Source organism: Theropithecus gelada, chromosome 5 (assembly GCF_003255815.1).
Source record: "Theropithecus gelada isolate Dixy chromosome 5, Tgel_1.0, whole genome shotgun sequence".
Taxonomy (NCBI): Eukaryota; Metazoa; Chordata; class Mammalia; order Primates; family Cercopithecidae; genus Theropithecus; species Theropithecus gelada.
In genome coordinates, this window is record NC_037672.1 from 80,669,769 (window position 1) to 80,682,527 (window position 12,759).

The 12,759-nt window shown below is 42.7% G+C and overlaps 1 protein-coding gene across 3 annotated transcripts in view; it reads right to left on the bottom strand.

Annotated features, from left to right (window-relative positions):
* The window catches only part of ADGRL3 (adhesion G protein-coupled receptor L3), an 868,510-nt gene extending 857,070 nt beyond the window's left edge, over positions 1-11,440 (bottom strand). For 2 of the 3 annotated variants that reach the window (XM_025386285.1, XM_025386286.1), the window contains exon 1: positions 10,912-11,421. The gene's annotated coding sequence lies outside the window, so the exon portion shown is untranslated. Of the gene's footprint in view, positions 1-10,911 lie in introns of all 3 variants that reach the window. The other variant, XM_025386284.1, reaches the window with a different exon arrangement.
* Positions 11,441-12,759: the final 1,319 nt, after the last annotated feature.

The window sequence follows — 12,759 nt, forward strand, 5'->3', positions numbered from 1 at the left end:
TTTTCTGAATACAGGAAAAGTAACATAATAAATTTAGGAGTATTCCAAAGAATACATACAATAGCTTTAAGCCACCTCAGGTGGTCAAGTGTCAGCATTAATATTCAGTCTCTGGTTTTGGTAATAATGGGCCCATATTAGATGTCTATCATTTGAAAAACACTACTGGATACACTGAAGTATATTTTGTTTGGATGCTTTAGGCAACTATAAAGTTATCCATGCTCAATTATCTGAAATATCTTACTTGATATAATTTTGAATACTCTGCCTCTAAACAGAAGGTTTACTTGAATAAACATAAATTCTCATCAGAAGCATGACATAATGAGTACACAGCAAGTGTAAAATAATTAGACGTCTCAAACAGATGGATGGATACATATCTACAAACCCACTTTTTCTGGTTTTACTTCTATTTGCATTTATTTTATGCTGTATTTGTTCCTATGCCATAAGTTTTTGTTTCTTCAGTTTCTTCTGACATAACTTTTTCTTCTGTGCAGTCTCCACTTCTGGTTTTGGAACAATTTGTTCCTTTTCAGTAATGTGGCCAGCGAAGCTCATACATGGGTTAATTCAACCATGAGCACTATCAAGTGTCACATCTTGGGGATTTTGTTCATCTGAATCTACTCAATGCCTAGATAGTCTCTATTCAAACCTTGAAGATCAGCATTATTCTCTGCATTTTTAAGCATGTACAGGAAAAAATCCAGCTCTCTTTGTGCCAACAAACCTGTGTCCAGCTCTCCCATATGGCATTGAACAGAGCCATTGTACAGTGGCTCTACCACTGTAGGATGGAAATGGCACACTGCTTCTGCAAAGGCACTTCTTTCAGATATTTGGTGGCTTTTCATATATACAGAGCCTAGATATCTTGAGCAGTTTAATCGATAACTTGGGTGCTCTTGAAATGAACCTGAAGATTTGAACCTCCCGATTTGCATAATTTTGTTGGGTTTTGTTGGTCAAGTGAGTAAGGAACCATTTTCTAAGATCACTCTGGCCTCTTATAGGAAGAGGGTAAACCCATTTTCAATGATTTTCCTAACCAATACTTCCAACACCTGATTTGTCCCAGTTATTAAAGAATCACTATTCAGATACTATCAGCACCTCTTTCTTTTTGTGTGAGCAACATCCCTCTCTTAAATGAGCCTTTTCTTCTTCAAGCTAGCTATCCATTCCTCCACAGAGGAACTGCAATATTCTTACTGCCTCCACCAAGCTGACGACAGTCGATCAGTATAAGACTGAGTACTTAATTCAGACTGTGGTGAAAGGGAATGAATCCAGTAGTCAGAGAAAAAGAAAACTGGTAGGCTGGGTAGGCCTGGAACTGGTAGGCATGGAATTGAAGAAGAAGCCTAGAGGTATCCAATTTTTTCTGATACCTACGTAAAACTTCACTCTTTCCCAAGAATCTTTAGGTGAGAAACACAATAACTTCCCAATAAATTAATCAGTTCAGCAGAAAGTTAGCTGGAGGTGTCTTTGCAATTAAAACAGAAATAGTGAAAAAACCCATTCTATTAAATATTTTCAGTTAAATTTAAGTACATATTACTTAGATACTATCATAAAGTTGCACCATTTTAGAATGACTGTAATATTTAACCATCACACATAAAAATTAAGAATCATAGTGAAAACTAATTGAAATTGCCTAAACCTTAAAAGATGATTGTATGTAATTTTTTTAAATGGCTGCCTAAGCTCTTCCTCCAAAGCCAACTACAGTTAATAATATAATTAAAACTCATTAGACAACATCAACCAAACATTTAAAGCCAATATAAAGAAAGGCTATAGATACACACATGCCTTGTGTTAACAGAAAATGATTTCTCAATAGTTCTTTGTCCACGCCTTGAAGTCATGATCAGTATTCTGAGTCAAGGTTCAAACAACAACCATAAGCCATTGACAAACCAAGAACACTGAAAATTTGAAAAAACAAAAGGTGTTAATGAAAACCAGTTGAACCCTTCCATTCTTGCCAGAAATAAAATCTCATACAAAAAGATGACCATCAGTCAGGACCATTTCCTTTTATCCAAAAGTCTTTGGAAGAGTTTGAGAAAAAGGAAACGGGGAAGGGGGGAACCAAACCAAATCAAAACAAAACAGGAGACTGTTGAAAACCCTCTTACAGGGTCAGCGTCAATGGAATGCATTTTAGTATTCAGGTTACCCACCCAAGCAGAACATCAAAAACTGGGCTTGAGTCTCTCCTCTATTCTCACAGGCTCAGGCTACTGTGGAGCCACTGGGGCTGTCCTGAATAGTAACACGCTCTGCCTCTGCGGGATGCGTAAACACCAACACAAGCTGATCAAACAGGAGGGGGTGTTGTTTCTACTCGGCTTTCAGTTCCTTGAGTCATACTTTAAAACACCTAATTCTGGTGCAATTTAGCAAGCCAGTCGTCCAGTCCAATGTGCAGTTTACTTTTTCATTCATTTTTACCACCTACCATATCATATCCTTTCCTTTTCAGTATACATGCTGGATAATTATAGAAAAAGTCACACATTTTAATAACTTCTGTTATTGGCACTGTCACTGAAATACAGATGTCAATTCTAAAATTTGGACCTATTTACAAGCCATTCAAAAGTTTTAGTCTTTAAAGCAATTTTGGGATCTGAATTTTATAGGTTTATCTCATTTATGGCATTCTTAGGAGACTTAAAATCTGGGATTATAAATCTTTTAAAAGTATGAGAATCCTGATATATTCAACGTTTATGATGACTTGATATGGTTACAGCATTACAGAAAATTCTGATGCAGTTAAAGCTTAAAGAATGATTGACATGTGAAAAGATAACAGGGTATTTAATTTAAAACATCTTAAATTGTTACTTTCATTTTATACCCAATTTAAAGTCAATCTTCGGACATACTATTTGATAGATGTCAAAAATATTTTTCTGCTAGGATTGTAATTTTTGATGGGGAATTCGGAGCAGAGCATAACATTTTAAGATGAAGAGGAGCTCAGAAATAAGTACTTAAAAGGTTAAAAAGGGACAGAGGGAAACAACATAGTAAAAATAAATACAAGACTCGAACCTTTCTCAACTACTTAAGAAAATGCTATTGATTTTCCCAGCTCATCAAGAACTCTTCAATTAAGAAAATGATATTTCATTTAGCTAAGTTTTCTTAATAATGGTACTCAAGGACATTTCTAATAATACTATGACTAATAACAAAAGGTACTATGCATGTAATATTCACTCCACTAGGTACTTTTATATTTACTTCCTATTACTCCACTCAAACCAGCAATGTAGACTTTATTATCTCTATTTTACAGATAGTAATAACAGAGGTAGAAACTTGCACATTTAGGGTTGTATTCAAGTGACTCTCAGTCCAAAGACCATTTCTGAGAATCTCATAATTAAAAACACTGCCCAGCTATTCCTATCTATGGAGGATAATTTAGTTTCTACAATACTACATCAGAATCGACCAAAGTTCTGGAAGGAAAGTGCTATAGTACTAATTTCATAGTGATAGGCTGGGTCAGAAATTATAACAAGCCATAGAATATACCCCAAAAATGTACATAACTTATAAGCACATCTGTAACTTAGAGTTTTCAAATAGTTGCCAAAGTCTCATTCAAAAATATTACACAGTTCTCCAGTTAAACTTTAGCATCTAGTAAAGCTAATCTGAATGCATAGCTTCTTTCACTAGACATATCACTACTCACAAACAGACTAAACTACAGTATATAATTGCCCCAAGGATCCTTTGCACCGAAAATGGCTTGTTGTGGTGCTTAGATAGTGATTAACAGATTAAGAGTATAGTGAGTCATCTTGATATCACTTCAGAAAAGTGATTTCCTCTCTAATAATTCCCAAGATACATAAATATTCAATTAGGGTCTTTGAAATCTAGTTTTAATTGGGCATTCACATTCACTATCAAACTTCAAACTTAGCTCAAGCTAACAAAGGTGTTTTATTAATTCCTCCTCTAAAAAATGCTAATAACCCTTCATGAGTTTTATAGTGTGAGAGTAAAATAAAGTCAAGATTATCTTTTATATGAAATTTAAAAATTTACCAACATTTTAAGACATACTGTAAAATGGTGTGAAATATAATTATGTATCTGAATCACATGGGGAATTGATTAAAGTTTCCTAGGACTCTCATGAGACCCAATAATAATGATGATGATAGTAATAATAATAGCAGCAAATAATTATGTTATTATTATGCACAAGGAACTGTTTTAAGGACTCTGCATAGATTTACCAATTAAATCTTCATAATCATCTGTTAATTTGGTAAAATTGTTAAATCCATTAAAAATGTCAGGAAATTAAAGCATAGAGCAATCAGGTATCTTAACCCAAATCCAATAGTTTATTAAACCTAGGCAAACACTCCAGAGTCCCTTTCTGTTCATCTCGACGCCACTCTGCCTTTCTAGGTATCAAAATATCTTGATCTAGGCCCTAGATCAAGGCCCTAGATCAAGATATTTTCCCCTTGACTCCTTTGTAGCCTTCCCAAGAGCAGTCAGCAGATCAGGCTGCATATCTGCTGTGTTAAAGTTTCCATTTCCATAAATGGGGACAAAAGTCTAAAAACAAGTTTCCTACACTGGATTATTTGGAAATAAAATAATGAAAATGCCAAATAATTAATAACTATATCCAACCTACCTATCTTTTTACAGGTTGGACATCTAATCATTTTCTCATCCTACATGGCTCTTTATGTGGCTGGATGGGTGGCATTTTAGAGTACAAGGAGGCAGATCTCAGAAAAGTCTACTTGAGCCGTTCTCAGACTTTCTGGTCCAGGACCGTTTTACACTCTTAAAAATTAATGACCTACATTAGATAAATGCAAATCAAAACCACAATGAGACACCATCTCATGACAGAATTGCGATCAGTAAAATGTCAGAAAACAATAGGTGCTGGAGAGGATATGGAGAAATAGGAATGCTTTTACACTATTGGTAGGAGTGTAAATTAGTTCAACCATTGTGGAAGACAGAGTTGCAATTCCTCAAGGATCTAGAACCAGCAATACCATTTGATCCAGCAATCCCATTACTGGGTATATACCAAAGGATTATAAATTATTCTACTATAAAGACACATGCACACGTATGTTTATTACAGCACTGTTCACAATAGCAAATACTTGGAACCAACCCAAATGCCCATCAATGATACACTGGATAAAGAAAATGTGGAACATATATACCATGGAATACTATGCAGCCTTAAAAAGGGATGAGTTCATGTCCTTTGCAGGGACATGGATGAAGCTGGAAACCATCATTCTCAGCAAACTAATACAGGAACAGAAAACCAAACACTCCATGTTCTCACTCATAAGTGGGAATTAAACAATGAGAACACATGGATACAGGGAGGGGAACATCACACACCGGGGCCTGTTGGGGGGTGGAGGCTAGGGGAAGGATAGTATTAGGAGAAATACTTAATGTAGATGATGGGTTGATGGGTGCAGCAAACCACCATGGCACGTGTGTACCCATGTAACAAACCTGCACATCTGTGCATGTATCCCAGAACTTAAAAGTATAATAATAAAAAAAAAATGACCTAAAGTGATTTCTTTTTTTGTTGTTTGTTTTGTGTTGTTTTTGAGACACAGTCTTGCTCTGTGGCCCAGGCTGGATTGCAGTGACGCGATCTTGGCTCACTGCAACCTCTACCTCCTGGGTTCCAGCGATTCTCCTGCTTCAAGCCTCCTAAGTAGCTGGGACTATGGGCATGCACCACCATGCCAAGTTAATTTTTGTATTTTTAGTAGAGACAAGGTTTCCTCATGCTGGCCAGGTTGGTCTCGAACTCCTTACTTAAAGTGATCTGCCCACTTCAGCCTCCCAAAGTGCAGGATTAGAGGTGTGAGCCACTGCACTCAGCCTCTAAAGTGACTTTTGATTATTATACCTGTAACTGTCACCATTCAAGTATTGATAAACTGGGAAAATTCTAAAACTTGCAAATACATAAGAACATATGACATATGCCATCAGAGCAATGATGTCATCACATATCATATACCTTCTGGAAAACGCCACTGAACACTTGTTAAAGAATACAAGTGAAAGGCAAATAATGTCTTAGCATTATCATAAAAATGTTTTCTTTTCACATTTCCTCTGAAGGGGTATCAGAGATCCTCAGGGTTCCCCAGAGGACACTTTGAAAACACTGATAAAAGAGCATTGTTTGCTTTACAAAGAAACTGACATGGAAGTTTTAGCAGAAAGAAACATTCAGTTGGGTGATTTATTCTTCCATCCCAAAGATAGTTTTCAAAATAAGTAGGATTATCGTCACAATACTCTATTTAAATTCTTGAATAATATGGACCAAATTTTCACTTATTTTAATACCTATTTGTAATCACTTTTATGAAGATACTTGTTAAAATTGAAACTAAGTTCCTGTTTTAGGTGTCAATAAGACATAAGGAAGACATGATTTATCAAGGTCTATAGAACCTATTATAAGAAATATAGAAACTCTCCCCTTTTATTCACCCCCAAAAATAAATAAAGAAGTTCAATTAATTTCAAGTGGGACAGCTACTTTTCTCTTTTTATATTTTGTGCTTATGAATCGATAAGCACATTTCACAATTCTAAGAAAAAAGTTACACCTGGTTTCTTATGCAGCAGTAGAGTTAATTTTATTGGGCCATGCTGACACTGAGATCAGAGTAATGACATTAAAGATTTGGGGAAAAACCTGCATACTTTAGATGCATAAATGTTATTTACAGGCATGCTCACACTACATTCTTGCAATGTATTACAACGAATGAAAAATCTGGATTTTTCTCTTCATTGATCAACAACTCTCTAACCCTCTTCCTACCCCTACTCGACAAAACACAGAAAGATAACCGAGGAAAAATTTCAGGAGGACCTTACTAATACTTGCAAGTTTTACTTTTTATTTAATTATAAAAATGGTTATTCTATAAAGAAATGCATTTGCATGAAATAAGAAGACATAATAATAATCTAAGGGCAAATATACCCTTGTGGACAAACAAATAATAAATTACAATACAGCCATATTCTTTACGGTTCCTCCCAAAGTGAGCAAATGCATATTTTGAATATAATGCAAATCTAGGAAAGAGAAGGCAAAATAGCCATTTGCAAAACTTAAGGACAGATCATCCTTTTAAAATTCCAACTGCTCTAGCCATTCACACCATGCTAAATTAAGGCTGCACAGCATTTCTTAAAATCACTGTTTGATCCTAAATATGAAAATCGCAATCAGTTTTCCTTGCTGATTTCTGGGCCAAAACTCCCCACTTCTAACAGTAACTGTCACTTCTACTTGGCAGTCCTTTTTAAAGAGAGTTTCAACCAACACTTAAAGTGGTCCAAATCAAATCTGAAAAACAATTCAGTTTTGCATCATATTATTTGACTAACTTCAATCCTCATGATTTTATAGTCTTTTTAATCTACTATTTATGATTTCCTTGACTATAGCACACAAAGGAATCAATGGTAAATCAAATCCATAAAAAAATCTGCCTTTCCTAATTAGTAGAAACAATGCCAGCCTGTGTAGCTGCAGCCAGTAAGTGCCATACTTGCTATTATTCCCTGTGGAAAAGAGTGTTTAAATCTGCAAAATGTAAGAAGATCATGATTAAGAAAATCATTTCTGAAAGACTTTCCATTCATATTTTTGAGGAGCACTCTCAGTCTGAAGGATAATCACACCAAGAAACCTAAAATGAGACATCAAAAGCATTTACCCATCAGGCAAATCACATGCTGGCTTATCACTCTTCAGGCCGGGGATGCCTGATGCAGCCTAACATCTCTATCTAAAAAAACATTAATAGTTCATAGAAAACTTTGTGTTAATCATTCCTCCTACCCCGATTTTGTAGAAATAGTCTAGTCAACCATATACACAAATGGATCAGGTTACTGAATACTTAGTGATAAGGAAGAGCTATGGAATGGCATTCAAATACTCTGACACATTCACCTTCAGCTAAAGACAGCACAATACACTGACAGACACAGTTCTAATGACATCAGGACCTGTGGAATGTATGACTGCTAGGGAACACATGCTGCTAGGAAACAAAGAACAGATCTGATCAAATCTTGTAATGTAAGGACTGGGAATCATTGTGATTAGATCTTCTAAAATGGGAGGACAAGTATTCTTTAATCCTCAGAAATATTTGCAAGTATAAAGACTTTAATACGTATCATCTAGAAATGAAACAAATACATGAAGCTAGATTCTCATGAATTAAATCAAAATTTTCTAAGTTTTCTGTTAGGTGATGGCCACTGAATTAAATCAAAATTTTCTAAGTTTTCTGTTAGGTGATGGCCATTAGCAATATCTCTCATGAAAATATAACTTAAAGTCAAGCATCAGTGATTCGGTGTCTTTTGCAATCTATGCTTTTTCAAGAGGTCAAGGTCTTCAAAAAATAATGAAGACATCCAGAAATTATTGTACCTAAAAACAAAGTACCCTGTTACATTAAGAGCCCTATACTTTTTTAAACAAAATGGAACACAAGTATTTGCAACAAACACCAAAGCAGTCAGAGCTACTCTAGACCTAAGGAATTTAATACATTTTAATTATTGAAAGTAAAAAGTAAAAAGCAGTTTCACTTGCAAAAGTAACAGTTTGTAAACTGTGTTTATCTTTGTGCATTCTTTACCCTTGCTTTGGTTACCAAAAAAAAAAAAAAAAGATTGGGTGAAACAAAGCTGAGAGAGAATTCAACAACAAATATCCTCTTAACTCCTATATAAATTATCTGGTATCCTATTTTGGTGATTATAAAAGAGCTGAGAATTCTATCCTATTTGTAATCCACATACAGATAAATTGGGTGCCAGAAATCCAGATCATTTAGGACCATTACAGATGGAAAAATATACAAAAGAAATCTTACCAAACTCTGTTTATTCTCGTAGGGAAATATAGGAGAGTCTCCAAATGAAAAAAAAAAAATGCTAAAGAAGTATTTCTTTGCAGATTCTACGATGACATTCTTTAACTAGTGATGATAGCCCATATGACACTAAAATTAGCAGACCGCCTATTTACTTCAGAGCAAAACACAGAAGGCAATTTTTCCTTCCTGCCAGAGTCTGTGTGTCTCCTCATTTCCCCAGCAGCTGGCTGGAAGGATGTAAAATCAGAGGTGCAAGAAGCCTTATACTTCCTAATGAGTAATACAGGCAGGAAAGTAAACACAACAGACGACAGCAGGTTCGACTCTAAAGGAGACTGTGGCAGGAGTGCTTACACCGTTGTTTACAATGTGCTCTAACTACCGCAGGCAGGGATCACACGCAGACACAGGGAGGAGACACCCTGGAGGTGGCTCGCAAGGCTCGAGTTCGCCCAACTGCTATGATATCTCTGGCCATAAATAAAAGCAGCGCATGTTTCTATCAGAGCGAGGAAAGTGGCCAGAGAATTCCAGGGACCAGGAGTTATGCTGCCTGGACTCGATTACTTCAATCTGCTGGAGAGATGACTACCCTATGAGGTTCTCATCAGGGCCAATCCGGGATGCATGGAGCGTTGCACCAGCGACTCTCACGCGCCACACGCATCTCGCCGAGCTGCGCCTCTCCAGGGGAAGGGGACATGGCAAGGCTTCCTCGCCACCCTGCGGGGGCCCCCGTGGCCTCCTCAAACCAGATTTTCCAGTTAAGCGGATCCCAGGCGATTTCAATAAGCAAGCTCAGCTCCAGTAGCATCAGCTCCAGCATCCCCGCAAATATCTATCTGCCGTCCCTGGGGCGCAAAAATGCGCACACACTCAAACGCCGACTCCGCCGCCAAGTAACCCTGGTAGAGGAGGTCGCCTCCACCCCTACACACCACACACACACACACACACACACACACACACCCCTACAGTGCTGGGGGCCTGGCACCCTAAGCTTCTGAGCTCAGACGCTCCGCTGCAGCCTGGAGCCTTCCCTTCTCCCGAGAGAAGCGCCGAGGTGCCTTTTCTCCTACCTGTAACCCGCCAACCGCGACCACCAATGCTCTGCCCACCCCGCCCCGGCGCCGCGGCCGCCCGGATTCGTGCAACACCGCCGCCCCCCGCCCAGTGCCCACTACCAGCATAGCGCAGCCCGGGCCACCCACGAAAGTGGAAGCTTTCTCCAGTCAAAACCGCCTAACAAAGCCTGGGCACGCAGGTCTAAACCAAACTGCCGTGAAGGGGACACAACAGGCAGGGCGCGGGGAGGCAGCGCGACTCCACGACTCAGGGGCGCGACCTGGGCAAAAGGGGCCACCACGGATGCTCCAGGCAAGCGTCGAGGGAGAATAGTGCCGGGCTCGGCACCCTGCATTTTCCATCTTCCCAGAGCCCAGCTTCTCACCCAGACCCTGTCCGTCCTCCAGCCCGCTCCCGCCTCCAGCCGCACCAGTTCCAGCCAGGCGGAGGAGAAAAGGCGCCCTCCTGTCCGCTTTCTGCTCCCACCAGGGGATGGCACTGGGGTGAGAGGGGAGGGAAAATTCACGGGGTGGGAACTGTTCCTATTCCCCAGCGTGTGCAGCTGCGAATGCGCCCAGTCTCTTATCCCCTTCACTCCCCTCGGCCGCCAAATCGCCGAATGGCTGGAAAAAACTCGAACCCGCGCCAGACCCTAGCGCCCACCAGCCAGGAGGTTCCTTTCCCGCCCCGCATCACGACCGGATGAGTGTGTGTGTGTGTGTGTGAGGGCGAGTGTGTGAGTGCAAGGGCGAGTGTGCATGCACCCCGCACCCCCTCTGTTGCCCGCCCGGTAGACGCCGAAGCCTGCGCCCGGCCAGAGCGACCCCTATTATGAAGAGTGCGAAGAATAAATTACCTTTCGTAACCGCCGGTCCCTGAGATCGTCCCATCAGTTGCTCAACAACCTGAAGGCGGGTGCAGTTTCCACAATCCAGCCATTGAGCTCGGGGCAAAAGACCGGCCGGCCCCTGTGCAGACACCCCCAACCACACGCGGCAAAGAACGAGAATCGAAGCGCAGAGAAAGCAGCAGGAGGGTGGAGACCCCAGTCAAGGAAACAACAACAAAAAGTCTCTCTTCCCTTTCTTCTGCTACACAGCCACGGAGAAAGGGGAAGGAAAAAGAGAGCCAAATGTTCGCCTTCCTTTACGTTCCCCGCTTCACACACCCCAAGGGGGCAAAAGCGGAGCGAAGAGAAAAGAGGGTTCAAATGTCTCTGCCAGTCCACAGTTGCACAACTTCGGAGTCAGGCTCTGTCTCCAGCAGCAGCCGAGGGACCCAGCGGCAGCTATTAACATGCGGCAGTCATAGCTGGGGTTGCTTCTCCTCTTGCTGCTGCTGCTGCTGCCGCCGCCGCTTAAGAAAAGACGCTGCCGAAGAGACCAAAAATCTTCCACCATCCCCCCAGCCGATCTTTATATCCAGTTCTCCCACCCCACCCCCCTTCTCTTTCTTTTTCTTCTTCCACGTCCTCCCCTTTCCGCCTCGGAGCGGGAGCGATGGAATAGGTAGGGGGAGCCGCGAGGGCCAGGGGTGGCTTCTCCGCCAAACTGTCCTCCTCCTCGTCCTCCCGAGGTTCTCTCCCAGCCGAGGGTCCCCTCTCACGCCCGCAACCTCCGCGGACAGCCTGAGCGAGAACCACACAAACTCCTTCCCCGGTGCACGGAGGGGGCGCGCGGACAGAGCGGGCGCCCGGCCGCCAAGGGCTGCGTCCCGGGGGCCGGCGAGCCCCGAGCCCGTGGGGTGGCTGATTAGCTCGCCGGCCGGGCCGGGCAGCTGCGGGCATGTGGGAGCTTCATCGCGCAGCCCCGGGCTCCGCGCCGCCGCCGCTGTCTCTTCGGTTCTTTCTCTTCGACTCCCCAAGAGCGAGCGAGGCACTGGCGCTCTCCAGACACGCACACTCACACACGCGCACACACGAGCGAGCTCCTGCCAAAGCAAACCGTGCAACCCGCGCGCGCGCACACCAGTAGGAAGAGGACCGAGGCAAAAAGAGAAGAAAGAAAGGGGAGGGGGCGAGTCACAGGCGGCGGCGGCGGCGGCGGCAGCAGCTGCCGGAGCGGAGGCAACGAGCAGTCCGAGAAAAACCAGCAGCGGCGGCGGCGGCGCCCACCCCGACCAGCTGCAGCATCTGCATCCCCGCTCCTGGGAACTGGAGCGAGCGGTGCCGGGCCAGCAGGCGAGGGGGGCGACGCGCCGAGAGTGGGGCAAAGCGCGGGCGCGCGGGGGCCGTGCAGCCTGCGCGCGGGGTAGTCGCAGCCGGGGCCCAAGCCGAGGCCAGAATGAGCCGCGGTCGGGCGGGCCAGCGGCGAGAGCTCGGAGAGCCGAGGAGGGGGCTAGCGCCAGGGAAAGGGGTGGCCGGCAAAACCCGGATCTGGAGTGCTCGTGGGCTCCGCGGCGCGGGCTCCACCTAGCAGTTCGGCAAACGCTTGGAGGTGGGAACGGGAGGGCTGCTATAGAGGCTTCCCTTTCAGGGTTTGTCAGACAAAGGGTACCTCTCCAGTGGCTTCGAGGCTCGCCTTGGCTCGCGCTCTCTCTGTCTCTCTCTCTCTTTCTCTCTCTCTCTCATTCTTTCGCTCTCTCCCCTCCTCTTCCTCCTCCGTCCCTCCCTCCCTCTCTCCCCCTCCCACTCTTCATCACCCCGCCTTCCTCCTCCTTTCTCCTCTAGTCTTCCTCTCCAGTTCCACCCTAGGTGAGTAAACGA